Source organism: Propithecus coquereli, unplaced genomic scaffold, assembly GCF_000956105.1.
Source record: "Propithecus coquereli isolate 6110/MARCELLA unplaced genomic scaffold, Pcoq_1.0 Scaffold41, whole genome shotgun sequence".
NCBI classification, from domain to species: Eukaryota; Metazoa; Chordata; class Mammalia; order Primates; family Indriidae; genus Propithecus; species Propithecus coquereli.
The window spans coordinates 3,629,101-3,642,615 of NW_012149841.1; positions in this window are offsets into that span (position 1 = coordinate 3,629,101).

A 13,515-nucleotide genomic window follows, 5' to 3' on the forward strand; every position below is an offset into this window, starting at 1 on the left:
CAAATGGGAGCCACGTCCTGCTGGGCCTTGTAAAAAACTTCTAAAGAAAAATTTTGTACTTTATTCCAAGAGCGTTGTGAAGACTTTGAACAGTGGCACGTGATCCAGTTTGTGTTTCAGGCAGATTCTCTGGCTGCAGTTCAGGGGATGGACTGCAGGGGCCGCACCAGAGTCAGGGTGGCCTGGTGGGAGGCTGCACCTAGTGGCCAGGTGGGAGGCTGTTGCTGAGATGCAGCGGGATGACAGTGTGCGCTGGAGTAAGGGGCGTGTGGGCGGATGATGTCAGACAGCGAGGAGGGAGCATGGACCGAGTCGGTTTCAGTTTTTGATCGGATTGCAGGAGATAAAGGGAAAGAATGAGTCAAAGGGGACTGTCTGGGTTCTGATCTGGGTGACTAGGTAGACAGAGGCACCAATTCCCGAGATGTGAATCATTGCATTAGAAGAAAGCATGCTGGGGACATGACAGGTATCTGGACATCTCAGGCAGGACATCTGAGTGGAGAGTTGGGTAGCTGGGCCTTATGTTCTGGGGAGAGATCTTAACATGAGATACTCACGTGAGAATTATCAGCATGTAAGTTAATTTCAGCCATGAGGTGGGTGGCACAGGTCAGAAAGAGGGGTCTAGTGAGAAGAGCAAAGTTCTAGGATGCCCTCAATCCTCTCAAGGTCACGAGGGAGAAGGAGAAGGAGCCTACCTTTCAGGTAGGAGGAGAAAGAGAAGACGGTGCTGCCATGAAAATCAAAGTTCCTGAGTGTTTCAAGAAGAAAGGAGCAGTCAATTACATCAGTTGTGGATGGAGACTCAGAAGGGCCAGTTCCATTTAACAATGGGTAGGAATATTTCCAAGGAAGTGCTGGTGGCAGAAGTCAAGTTGAATGGGCTAAGGGGTAGGTGGGAATGGAGAAGTGAAGGTGACCCTTTTAAGAAGCCTAACTAAAGAGCCATGAGCATCCTTATCACCAAGATTGTGGGCTCGAAAAATCATTCCCCATTAAAACAAATCAATATAAAAGATAAATCTGGAACATCTTTTCATACCAGATAGCAAGGAAGCCAGAGAAAGACTACTGGGCTGTGTCAAAGGGACCAAGACCCAATTTGAAGAGGCTCTCACTGGCAAAGTAGGAATCCATGAGTTCACAATAATACCAAAAACAAAAAAACAAAACAAAAACAACCAAAAACAACAAAGAAAAAACAACCCAAAACTACTTGGTCTCCTTGGAAGGATGACAGGAACAGTCATTATCTTGACAACTGGGTAAAGATAGAGAAAGAATGAAGCATTTGTCCTGCCTTTTCTATACCAACCATATCACTATGTCACCAAATTGTAAAAGAGGGGGTGCATCTTTTCTAGAAGAATTCCAGCTAAAAAAAGAAACAATAGGATTAGGATCTAGACATTGAGTATCATTGGTTACAAACATCACACACACAAAAAGGCAATTAGATATGAAATGCTTCCTGGTGAAAGAAACATCACCTATAGTCTTGCTACATGAATCTGAGCCTGATCGAGCCTCTGGACTCGGCTGTCGATTCACAGGAAAAACAGGAACATGTCGAACTGCAACATGAGTGTGCAATCGCCAAAACCCAGCCATATGGCCAAGGTTCCTTAACTGATACATTGTAAGGAAAGGAGAAGAGAGGGGTCAAGGGTGAACTTTTAGACAACAGATGCTTACAAGAGATGGCAAATGAACAGTGGGCAAGACTAAACTGTAGTGACTACAGATGCACCTTGGGTGGTGCAACTGTAAAAACACACAAGAAAGTGATGACTATGGAAGTCAGAATAACGATTCCTTTTAGGGGACGGGAAAGTTACGATTGGGATGGAGCACCTGTAAGGCTTCTGCAGTGGCTGGAAAAATACACTTTTTGGAACACTTTGACAAGGTTATTCACCTTATACTAATTCATTAAACTATACATTTACATTGGTTTTCTGTATCTGTGTTTTATTTTAGAATAAAAAGGGTTAAAAATGTCTGGCTATGAGCTGGAGAAATGATTTTGAGGAGGTTCGAGGTGGTACGTGGGGTGGAGGAAGGCTGCTTTGTTTTTGTTTGCTTAAAGTTGGGGCAGATCGGAGCATGCTTAAACACCAACGGTAAAGAACCAATAGCGTGACGGAGGAGTTGGAGACAGAGTGAGACTCTGAAGGAGGAAGGGCATTGGGAGAAGAACATGCGGAAGGATTAGCCTTGGGCAGAAGAAGGAAAACTTCTCCTATTAAATATTTTAGTGGGAGCGAGACAGGAAGGGTGGCAGAGGGGACAGTTGGGAGGTTTGGCGGTAAGCTGCTGGCGAGCTTCCTGTCCAGTGACTGCTGCCTCTTCTGTGAAGTAGGGGGTGAGGTCATCTCCCAGGAGTGAGAGGTGACAGAGCGTGGGGGCAAGAGTCTGAGGTTCAACAGTGGAGGACATTTGAAGCAGCTCCTCAGGAAAACGAGAGCAGTGTTGGATGAGCTGGTGCCCGGCATTCACAGCGACTCCAAACCTGGAAGTGAGTCCATTTCTTTAGCAGGGCTCAGGCACAGGAATTTGAGAGTCCAAAGATCCAGGGTTGCCGTTTTGTTAGGTGGTTGAAGTGGAACTTCAGTGGGGGAGGGTTTGGTCTGAGAATATGGACAAGAGAGGCATTAAGGTGGAATCTCGGGTGGGTGGGGAATGAAGCAAAGACTAGATGGAGGGAAGAGAGAGAGGGAGAAAGCCAAAGAAACAAGGGCTGATGGTGCCTGTGAGGTAGGAGAATTTATAGAGCAGGAGGAACATATTTATATAGTGATAATGAACACATGCATGCAAGCTTGGAGGATACGAGGCCTTGGTTAGAAACCGGGGTGACTGATTTAAGATTTGAGAGATGGTACAGATAAAGAAAAGGTCTAGGGTGTAGCAAAGGAATGATTGTTAAAGTGAGCAGGTGAAAGTCACTGTTGATTAGAAGCTCAAGAAAGTGGAAGCCACCCAGTGCTGGCCAGTGCATCCCTGTAGATGCGAAGTCACCTAAGGACTTTGGTTGGTGGAGGTGACTGCTAGCCAGACACTGGAGTTTTGGATGAGTGAGTGGTAGGGAGTGGTAGTGAGTAGTATTGCTTGACAGTAGGAGCCTTTAGAGAGCCAGGATTTGCACAAACGGAATGAAGAAGTGTGAGTCTGGAAGAGCATGAGAAGTCAAGGAAGATGTCTACCTCACATCTGGATCTTCACCAGCCTCCTCTTGAGGAGGCAGCAGGTGAAGCATTGGTTTTGAGGGTGGGGAACCATGTGCCATGACTGTTCCCAGATGACCATGGTCTTGGGATTAGACACACTTCTTAGATAGCAAGTCTAGCCAAATGTAGTCAGCCCCTTGAATATCTGCCAAGGATACGCTGTTCCCAGCACCTGCCTCACATCTCCTCTGTGCTTGTGCCAATGGCCAGGCCTTCAGAAGTCCCTGTGCAATGTTATTACATGTTTGATGTCCCTGAAAGACGAGGGAACACATAATCGTGACTTTAGAATAAACAGCAGAAGACAAAGTATTTGGGTTCTTGGCTCTACTTTATGCCGCTGAAGTCATCTTTCAAGTGGGCTCTGGCCATGGTGTACTTGGAGGCCTCTGAAGTTTGGCCATGATTGGGCTTTGTTGGCAGAGGGCTGGGTTTGTTCACAGATGACAACCTCCATTTACCACCAGTCGTAGTCAGGCTGGGGCAAGGCCTTGAGCTGGCAGACGCCTGCTTGGGGCTTTTCCCTTGCTGGTCTGTCTTCCTGTCTTCTCTGTCTTTTTGGGATGGTACAGAGTGACTCCACTATCAGCCAAAGAGGGACTTCAATGGGTTTGCCATCCAACACAGGCCCAACCTATGCAGGGTGCTTGGCAGTTCTTAAAGATTATTCAAACAAATGCAAGAAGGCAGAGGGCTAAGTTCCAATGCTAAAACTAAACCTTTGAATGTACACCACCTTTGAAAAGCAGGAGCCTTGGAAGGGAGACGATCATATGGATGGCTACCATCGTGCCTTAGTGCGAGCCCTGTGGGTCAAAGAGAAGAGGCTGAGAAGGGGAAAAGTATAAGACCAGAGGCATGTGTCGCCAGAAGACACCTAATCATCATCTTTATTCTCCCCAGAGCTTAGAATCATCGTTCTTGGAGGGAAGGTTGCGTTATGTGTGGGCTATTTAGGAGTATATGGGTCTGATTGAATTTCAATATTTACTCTTTTCATCAGAAGAACTCTCCCTAGAGGTTCCTGATGTGTAAGTTTTATTTAACAAAACTAAAAAACAATCTGCCCTGTGAAAATACTATTAATGTTTCAAGCCAAATGACAACCTGGGAGAGAGATGTGCAGCATTTATGGCAGAGTTAATCAGCCCGCCATGCACGAGGCCTTTACAAAGCAAAAGGCGAAAGAACAGCAACCCACGTAGACTAAGGGATAAGCAAATCGAACAGGCAATTTACCAAAAAGAGGAAATAAAGTGGTCAGAAACACGTAAAAAGACATTCAACATCACTAATGATGAAATGCTAATTAAAAATGAAATATCGTTTTGCCTACTGGTGAAGGTGAACCGATTGAGTAACAAAAAGGAACAGTATTAATTAGTTAAGGCCTTGAGAAATGCTTAGTTAATGAGAGTATAAATAGTACAACCTGTTCGTAAATCAGCTTGACAGCAAATATCACAATATAAAATGCCTGTATTTTTTGGCCCAGCAATCTTGCTTTAAAAAATTTGCCCTAAGAAGGAAACTGTTGAAGTGGAGAAAGTTGTGTGAGAATGTACTAGGCTATTCATTAATTTCTGATTAATGAAAAATTGAAAAAAACTCTAAATGTTCATAACTAGGAGACTGGCTAAAATTATGGCTCATGCTATAAAGGAAAACTATGCAATCATTAAAAAATGATAAAGTATCTTCAAATCTGTGGGAGAGAAAAGATATTCATGATATGTTTTGAGTGGGGGAAAACCCCCAAATCATCTAGATTATATAACCACTCTTCTAGGTGGATCCTGCCCCGCCATGGGCACAGCCATTGGCTCACACAGTCGTCCTGGGGTGGCACGGTCCAGGTGGGCAGCCAGCAAGTAGCCCTTTCAGGAAATGCGGGTTCTCTAAAGTACGTTCTCAGAACGCCAGGGAGGGAGGAGGTCTGTAAAGTGTTTGACTTTAATGTACTTGTAGAAGACAAAGTTCTCACCTAGGTGAGTGGGGTCAGAAAACTGGCCCATGGCCTACTTCACCTATCGTGAGAGCAAGTACTACTCCTAAGTGTGCATCCTGTGTTTTAGCCCAGTGATTTTGGAACTGCGACTGTTTTAAAGGACCTTAAAGTCAATTACGGAAAAGTCTCTCTCGTCCTGAGTACACGCCCCTGTCTTAGGGCCACCAAGCACAGACAGGGATAGGAGCACAGTCTCTGGCGCCAGCCTGCCCAGGTTCTGATGCCAGCTTTACCGCTTACCAATCACGGGGCTTTGGGTAAATTATTTCGCCCTCCTTTACCCAGATTCCCTCACCTGTCAGACAGGAGAAGAGTGTTACTCAGTCTCCTATCTTGAGGGGACTGAATGAGTTAATGCATGCAAAGCACTAAGAATAGTGGCCCGCATATCTTAAGTGCTATATAAATGTTTCTATCATTACCTTTAGCTGTTTTCTAATATCTTTTTCTTAACTGAGCGTAAAACATAATCCATTTGGACAAAGTATTTTTAAAGGAGGACTTGAATTCTTTGTCTTTAAAGTGAAAACTGATTATGTGGAATCTCTAATATTTTTCTATTTTTAAAACTCTGAACATGAAAAAGAACAAAACTTACATGGTGTTTGCTCATTTTCTTTTCTGTGGGTCAGAAGTTTATCTTACATTCTCACTCCGTTCTCACCCAGCCTCTCACCCATCCCAAGCCAGCAGCATCCGACGCAGGCGATCACTGCCTCTTATTGAAACGTCCCTTCTTCACCTGGCTTCAGGGACAGCAGTCTCTCTGTTCCCCTACTGGCTGGTCCCTCTTCATCTTCCGACTTTTAGACATTGCAGTGTTTCTCCTCTCCATCCACACTCATTTCCTTGGCAGTCTCACCTGGTCTCATGGCTTTCACATCAGGTAGGTAGGGTGACCCCATGTCCTGGTTTGTCTGAGACAGTTAGTTCTGGTTTTTGCCTTATGGCTGGGTGTAATTAGTGCCACCTTTCAGTCTCAGAAAAAGCCCCAGTTTGAAAGCTAAATTATATGATCACCCCATCGATGGGCTCAGGGCTCCTCAAGTTTATACCTGCTGAGTGTCTCCACTTGAATCTCACAGGGTCAAGTCCAAAATCTGCCTTTCTATTTTCCATTTCAAACATGCATTTCCTACAATTTTATAAATACTTTATTCTTCTGGTTGCTCAGGCAGAATCTTTGACTTCTCTATTACTCTCAAACGCCACACCCTAAACCCTGTGGGCTGTGTCTCTGGTGTGTGTCCAGACCACAAATGATGCTTTTCTCCAGAGCCTCTGGACCACTCTCGTCCAGCCACTGACCTTTCTCTTTGGAGCGTTATAAAGCCTCTGGCTCCCCATTCCCATCCTTGGCACCTGGCACTGCATCCTACCCATAGCAGCAGAGAGAGCCTTTGAAAACATGCCAGGTCCTGGCACTCTCCTGTGGCTTTGCATCTTGTGTGCAGTGAAGTCCCCAAGCCCTGCATGACCGGGGTCCCTGAAACCTGACCCTTCTGCCATCACATACCCTTCCTCTTGCTCACTTCACTGCACTCCAGTGACACACACTCCCACCTCAGGACATTTGCACTGGCCGGTCCCTTTGCCTGGAATTCTCCTCTCCGATGTACATACACAGTGCACTCTCTCATTGTCCTCAGGCCTCTGCTTAGTTTTTTTCTTACCAAAAAGGCATTCACTAACCATTCTATAAAAGAGTCTTCCTGCATTCCTCTCTCCTGTCTTGCCAAGTTTTATTTTTCTTCATAGCACTTATCAGCACCTGATGTATTGCAGGAAAATTTGTTTATTTTATTGGCCGTTTCTCTGACTGGGATGTAAACTTCATGAGGTCAGGACTTTAACTGTTTTATCTCCAGTGCCTAAAACAGTGCCTGGAATGTAGTAGGTGTTCATTAAAATCTCTTCAACAGATTCTGAAAATGCATACCAAGCACATAATGTTTTTTGATATTTATTTAGGCTTTCTTTATTAAGCAGTGCAATGCTTTTAAATGTTCATTGAGATGTTTTGCAATATTGTTGTTAAATTTGTTCCCAAGTATCATGTTTTTGAGATAATTATAAAAGAATTGTTTCCTTAATTTGATTTTCCACTTGTTTGATGTTACTACACAGAAATACAATTGATGGTATGTATTGACCTCATATCCCCTGATCTTGCTAAACTCACATATTACTTCTAGTGGTTTTCTTGTTGATATTAAATTTTGATAATTAAACAATTATGTCATCTGTGAAAAGGGAGACCTTTACTTTTCCCATTCCAGTTCTTTAATGCCTTTTATTTCTTCTATTCCTTGCCTTACCGAACTGGTGAGGACCTCCTGGGTTATGTTAAATAGAAGAGTTGAAAATGGAACATCCTGGTCTTGTTACCAGCATTAGGGGTGAAGTATTCAGTGTTTCATAATTAAGTATGATGCTAGCTGTCGATTTTTTCTGTAGCTGCCCTTTATCATATGGAACAAGTTTTCCTTCTAGTCTCCATTTGCTGAGTATTTTTTTAAAGCCCTAAATAGATTTTGAATTTTGACAAATGCCTTTTCTCTATCTTTTGAGATAATCACATGATTTTTCTCTTTTATTCTGTTAATACAGTGAATTTCTTTGATTTTCAAATACTAACTCAATCATGCATTCCTAGCATAAGCCCACTTGTTGATGATGAATTATCCTTTTTATATATTGATAGATTCTATTTGTTAATATTTTGTTAAAGATTTTTTCCATTTGTGTGCATGGAGAAATTTTCTTGTAATTTTTTTTTCAGGTTTTGGTATATCAGAATATGTTGGACTTATTAAAGGAACTGGGAAATGTTCCTTTCTCCATTTCCTGAAAGAGTTTACACGTGACTGATGTTATTTTTTTGCTTAACTATTTGATAGAATTCAGCAGTGAAATCGTTTGAGTTTAGAGTTTTTCTTTCTGGGACTATTTTTGAAAACAAATTCAATTTTTTTGACGTATATATGGCTATTCAAATTTTCTATTTCACCTTTTATCAGCTTTGGCAAGTTGTGCTTTTCAAGGAATTTGTTCGTTTCATCTAAGATGACAAATTTGTTTGTGCATAATTACTATCCTTTTAATGTCTGTATGATTTTTAGCAATATTCCCTCCTTCATTTCTGATACTGGCAATTCATATTTTTTCTTTTTTAATATCCTTTCTGTGAGGGATTTACTAATTCTATTAATCTTTTCAAAGTTCAAAATTTTGGTATTTTTTCCTATTTTCTGTTTGATTGATTTGTTCTTACACTTATTATTTCCATCCTTCTATTTACTTTGGGTTCAATTTGCTCTTCTTTCTCTAGCTTAAGATGAAACCTTATATCACTGACTCTGTATCTTTCTTCCTTTCTAACAGAAGCATGGAAAGCTCTGAAATTTCCTCCAAGCACTCTTTAACTGCATCACAAATTTTGATTCATTGTGTTTTCATTTTCATTCAATTTAAAATATTTTCTAACTTCCCTTTTAAGTTTTTTGAAACTTACTTGTATTTGTTTAATTTCCAAATATTTGGGGGCTTTTCTAGCTTTCACATTATCATTGATTTCTAATTTAATGTTGTTGTGGTCAAATAACACACTTCATAATATTTTAATATCTTGAAATTTATGTAGAGCTGTTATGGACCAGCATGTGAAGACTCCATATGCATTTGAAAAGAATAGTGCAGCCTGGCCAGGCGCGGTGGCTCACGCCTGTAATCCTAGCACTCTGGGAGGCAGAGGCGGGTGGATCGCTCAAGGTCAGGAGTTCGAGACCAGACTGAGCAAGAGCGAGATCCCGTCTCTACTAAAAATAGAAAGAAATTATTTGGACAACTAAAAATCTATATAGAAAAAATTAGCCGGGCATGGCGGCACATGTCTGTAGTCCCAGCTACTCAGGAGGCTGAGGCAGTAGGATTGCTTGAGCCCAGGGGTTTGAGGTTGCTGTGAGCTAAGGCTGACGCCACGGCACTCTACTCCGGGCAACAGTGAGACTCTGTCTTAAAAAAAAAAAAAAAGAATAGTGCAGCCTGTAGTTGTTGAGTGAAGTGTTCTGTGAGTGCCAGATTGGCCAAGGTATTTGAGAGTGTCTTTCAGATCTTTTATATCCATACTGAGTTTTTGTTTAGTAGTCCTGTCAGTAACTGAGGGGGGTGATAAAATCTCCATCTATGTATAGATTTGACTAGTTCTCCTTTTATTTCTGTTAAGCTTTGTTTCATATATTTTAAATGTTTGTTACCACCTGCAGGCACATTTATGCTTGCTGTAGCATTATAAAATGTCCCTTCTTATCTCTGCTGATATTCCTTGTCTTGAAGTCTATTTTATCAGATGCGAATGTAGCAACTCCCGCTTTTTAATGATATATTTGCATAGTTTATTTTTTTCTCTCCTTTTACTTTCAACCAATTTTTATCTTTATGTTCCATCTTATAGGTGTCATATGGTTGAGATTTACTTTTTTCCTTTTTTAATCCATGCTGATGATATTGACCTTTTGCAATCAATAGTTGGATATAGGTCTGCCATTTTGCTATTTGTTTGGAATTTGTCACCTTTTTATGTTCCACTTTTTCTTCTTTCCTTCCTTCATTTGATCTAATGGAATATTGTTTTAGCATTTCATTTTGATTTCTCTATTGAATTTTTACCTTTATGTTTTTCATTATTATTTTGGTTGTTGCTCTAGGGACTACAGTGTGCATCTTTAGCTTATTACTTAGAGTTAATAACATACACTTCACATAAAATGTAGGCTCCTGGCTACAGTACAGTTCTATTTATCCAGTTCTCTTTACAGACAGACGTTAACTAACATCTGCCTTTAAAGAACAGCATGTGGGATCTTCTCATTTGCTGGTATGACAGAGTGCGATTGGGCTCCTGGTTTGGGGTAGTGATGGGGAATTCATTTGGTACACAAGCCAGTTGTGCCACGATAAGTTCCTTTGCCTGTGAGGGACACAAAGTCTGCCAGGCCACAAACCACAAATCAGCGGGGTCACTGGAAAATAGGGGAAAGTCTACAATAGGTACATGTGAAATGTGTAGGAAATAAAGGCTGAGCAGTCCTGCTACACAGTACCTAAGAAGAAATCTGGATATTCATTCAAGAGTGGTTTTGTCATTTATTTTTGCTTTATTTTACTTTTTTCCTTGCAGTTTTAGTTGACATGTAATAATTGTACATAGTTATGGGATATAGAGTAATATTTCTATAGGTGTGTATGATGTGTAATAAGCAAATCAGGGTAATTAGCATATCTATCATCTCAAACATTGATCATTTCTTTGTGTTGTGAACATTCAAAATCTGTCATTTATTTTTGATGTCATTCTTCAACAATTTAAAAATTTTTTTTGGTAACATACTCTCTCTATAGTAATGAGTTCAAAAACCCAAAATACATGCTTAATGCAAAATTGAGTGCTGATTTTTTGTCTTTCAAGAAAGGTAATGATTAATGTGTAACTCGTGCTTGTTGATATCACATAATACCACTGATCACATGGAAACCAGGAAACAAATCTGATGAAGAGGCATCAGCATCTCAAAAACTTGTAGTTATGTTAAATCTGTGCTCAAAGATAATTATGATGAATAGCTGCAAAAGATGTGTTTACATATTTTTTTATGACTCAGACCAAATGGCTGTTCTTCTGTATTAATTTCACTTGTTCTCAATTCCAAATTTTCTTGGGCATGGATGGAAAGTGAAGTGATAGCAGTGGATGTGTTGGCTCCATTAGCAGAAGAGTAACTTTTCAAACAGTTATAGGAGGCCAGAGTGATATCACTGTCATAAGATGCTTCAAATAGAATATCCATTAAAATAATTTTTTTTTTTTTGAGACAGAGTCTCGCTTTGTTGCCCAGGCTAGAGTGAGTGGCGTGGCATCAGCCTAGCTCACAGCAGCCTCAAACTTCTGGGCTCAAGCAATCCTTCTGCCTCAGCCTCCCAAGTAGCTGGGACTACAGGTATGTGCCACCATGCCTGGCTAATTTTTTTTATATATATATATTTTTAGTTGTCCAGCTAATTTATTTCTATTTTTTTAGTAGAGAAGGGGTCTCGCTCTTGCTCGGGCTGGTCTTGAACTCCTGAGCTCAAACGATCTGCCCGCCTCGGCCTCCCAGAGTGCTAGGATTACAGGCATGAGCCACCGTGCCCGGCCCCGTTAAAATAATTTTAATACTGGTTCAATTTTTCATCCAGCTTATGGAATCAAAGTTCAAGCATACCTCATTTTATTGTGCTTTGCTTTATTGTGCATTGCAGATATTGTGTTTTTTACAAATTGAAGGTTTGTTGCAACCCTGCGTCCGGCAAGTCTACAGCGCCATTTTTGCCAACAGCACAAGCTTGCTTCATGTCTCTGTGTCAGACATAATTGGGTATTTTGATAATTATGGCAATCTTTCAAACCTTTTCGTTATGATTATATCTGTTATGGTGACCTAGGATCAGTGATCTTTACTGTTACTATTGTAATTGCTTTGGGGCACACGAACTGCACCCATATAAGATGGTGAACTTAATCAATAAATATTAGATGTGTTCTGACTGCTCCACTGATTGGCTGTTCCTCGTCTCTCTCTCCTTAGGCCTTCTTATTCCCTAAGACAGAACAACATTGAACTTAAGCCAATTAATAAACCTGCAAGAACCTCTAGCTGTTCAGGTGAAAGGAAGAGTCATATGTTTCTCACGTTAAATCAAAAAACTAGAAAAGTTTATACGTTTAGTGAGGAAGGCATGCCAAAGGCAAGATAGGCTGAAAACTAGGCCTCTTGTGTCAAATAGTTAGCCAGGTTGTGAATGCAAGGGAAGAGTTCTTGAAGGAAATTAAAAGTGCTACTCCAGTGAACACATGAATGATAAGAAAGTGAAACAGCCTTATTGCTGGATAGCAGATCAAACCAGCAACCACATTCCCCTAAGCCAAAGCCTAATCCAAAGAAAGGCCCTAACTCTCCTCCATTCTGTGAAGGCTGAGAGAAGTGAGGAAGCTACAGAAGAAAAGTTGGAAGCTAGCAGAGGTTGGTTCCTTAGGTTTAAGGAAAGAAGCCGTTCCTAAAACATAAAAGTGCAAGGTGAAGCTGTAGCAAGTTGTCCAGAGGATCTGGCTAAGATAATTCATGAAAGTGGCTACACTAAACAACAGATTTTTCGTGTAGACAAAACAGCTTTGTATTAGAGAAGTCAACACCTGGTTTCAAAGCTTCAAAGGATGGGCTAATTCTCTTGTTAGGGACTAATGCATCTGCTGACTTTAAGTTGAAGCCAATGCTCATTTGCCATTCTGAAAATCCTAGAGCCCTTAAGAATTATGGTCAATCCACTCTGCCTGTGCTCTATAAATGGAAGAATAAAGCTTGGATGACACCATATCTTTTTATAGCATGGTTGACTGAATAATTTAAGCCCACTATTGAGACCTACCACTCAGGAAAAAAAAGATTCCTCTCAAAATATACTACTTATTGACAACGTACCTAGTCACCCGAGAGCTCTGATGGAGATGCACAAGAGATTAATTTTGTTTTCATTTCTGCTAACACAACATCCCATTCTGCAGCCCATGGGTCAAGGAGTAACTTTGACTTTTAAGTCCTATTATTGAAGAAAAACACTTTGTAAGGCTACAGCTGCCCTAGGTAGTGCTTCCTCCAATGGATCTGGGCTAGGTACATTGACAACTTTCTGGAAAAGATTCACCATTGTAGATGTTATTAAGAACATTTGTGATTCATGGGAGGAGGTCAAAATATCAACATTAACAGGAGTATGGAAGAAGTTGACTCCGACTCTCACGAATGACATTGAAGAGTTCGAGACTTCAAGGGCGATGTGGTGGAAATAACAAGAGAACTAGAGTTAGAAGTGGAGCCTGAAGACGCAACTGAATTGCTGCAATCTCATGATAAAACTGGAAAGGATGAGGAGTTGCTTCTTATGGATGAGCAAAGATAATGGTTTCTTGTGAGGGAATCTACTCCTGGTGAAGATGCTGTGAACATTGTTGAAATGACAGCAAAGGACTTAGAATATTTTATAAACTGAGTTGATAAAACGATGGCAGGGTTTGAGAGGATTAACTCGAACTTTTTTTTTTTTTTTTTTTTGAGACAGAGTCTCACTCCTTTGCCCGGGCTAGAGTGCCGTGGCGTCAGCCTAGCTCACAGCAACCTCACACTCCTGGGCTAAAGCGATCCTTCTGCCTCAGCCTCCCGAGTAGCTGGGACTACAGGCATG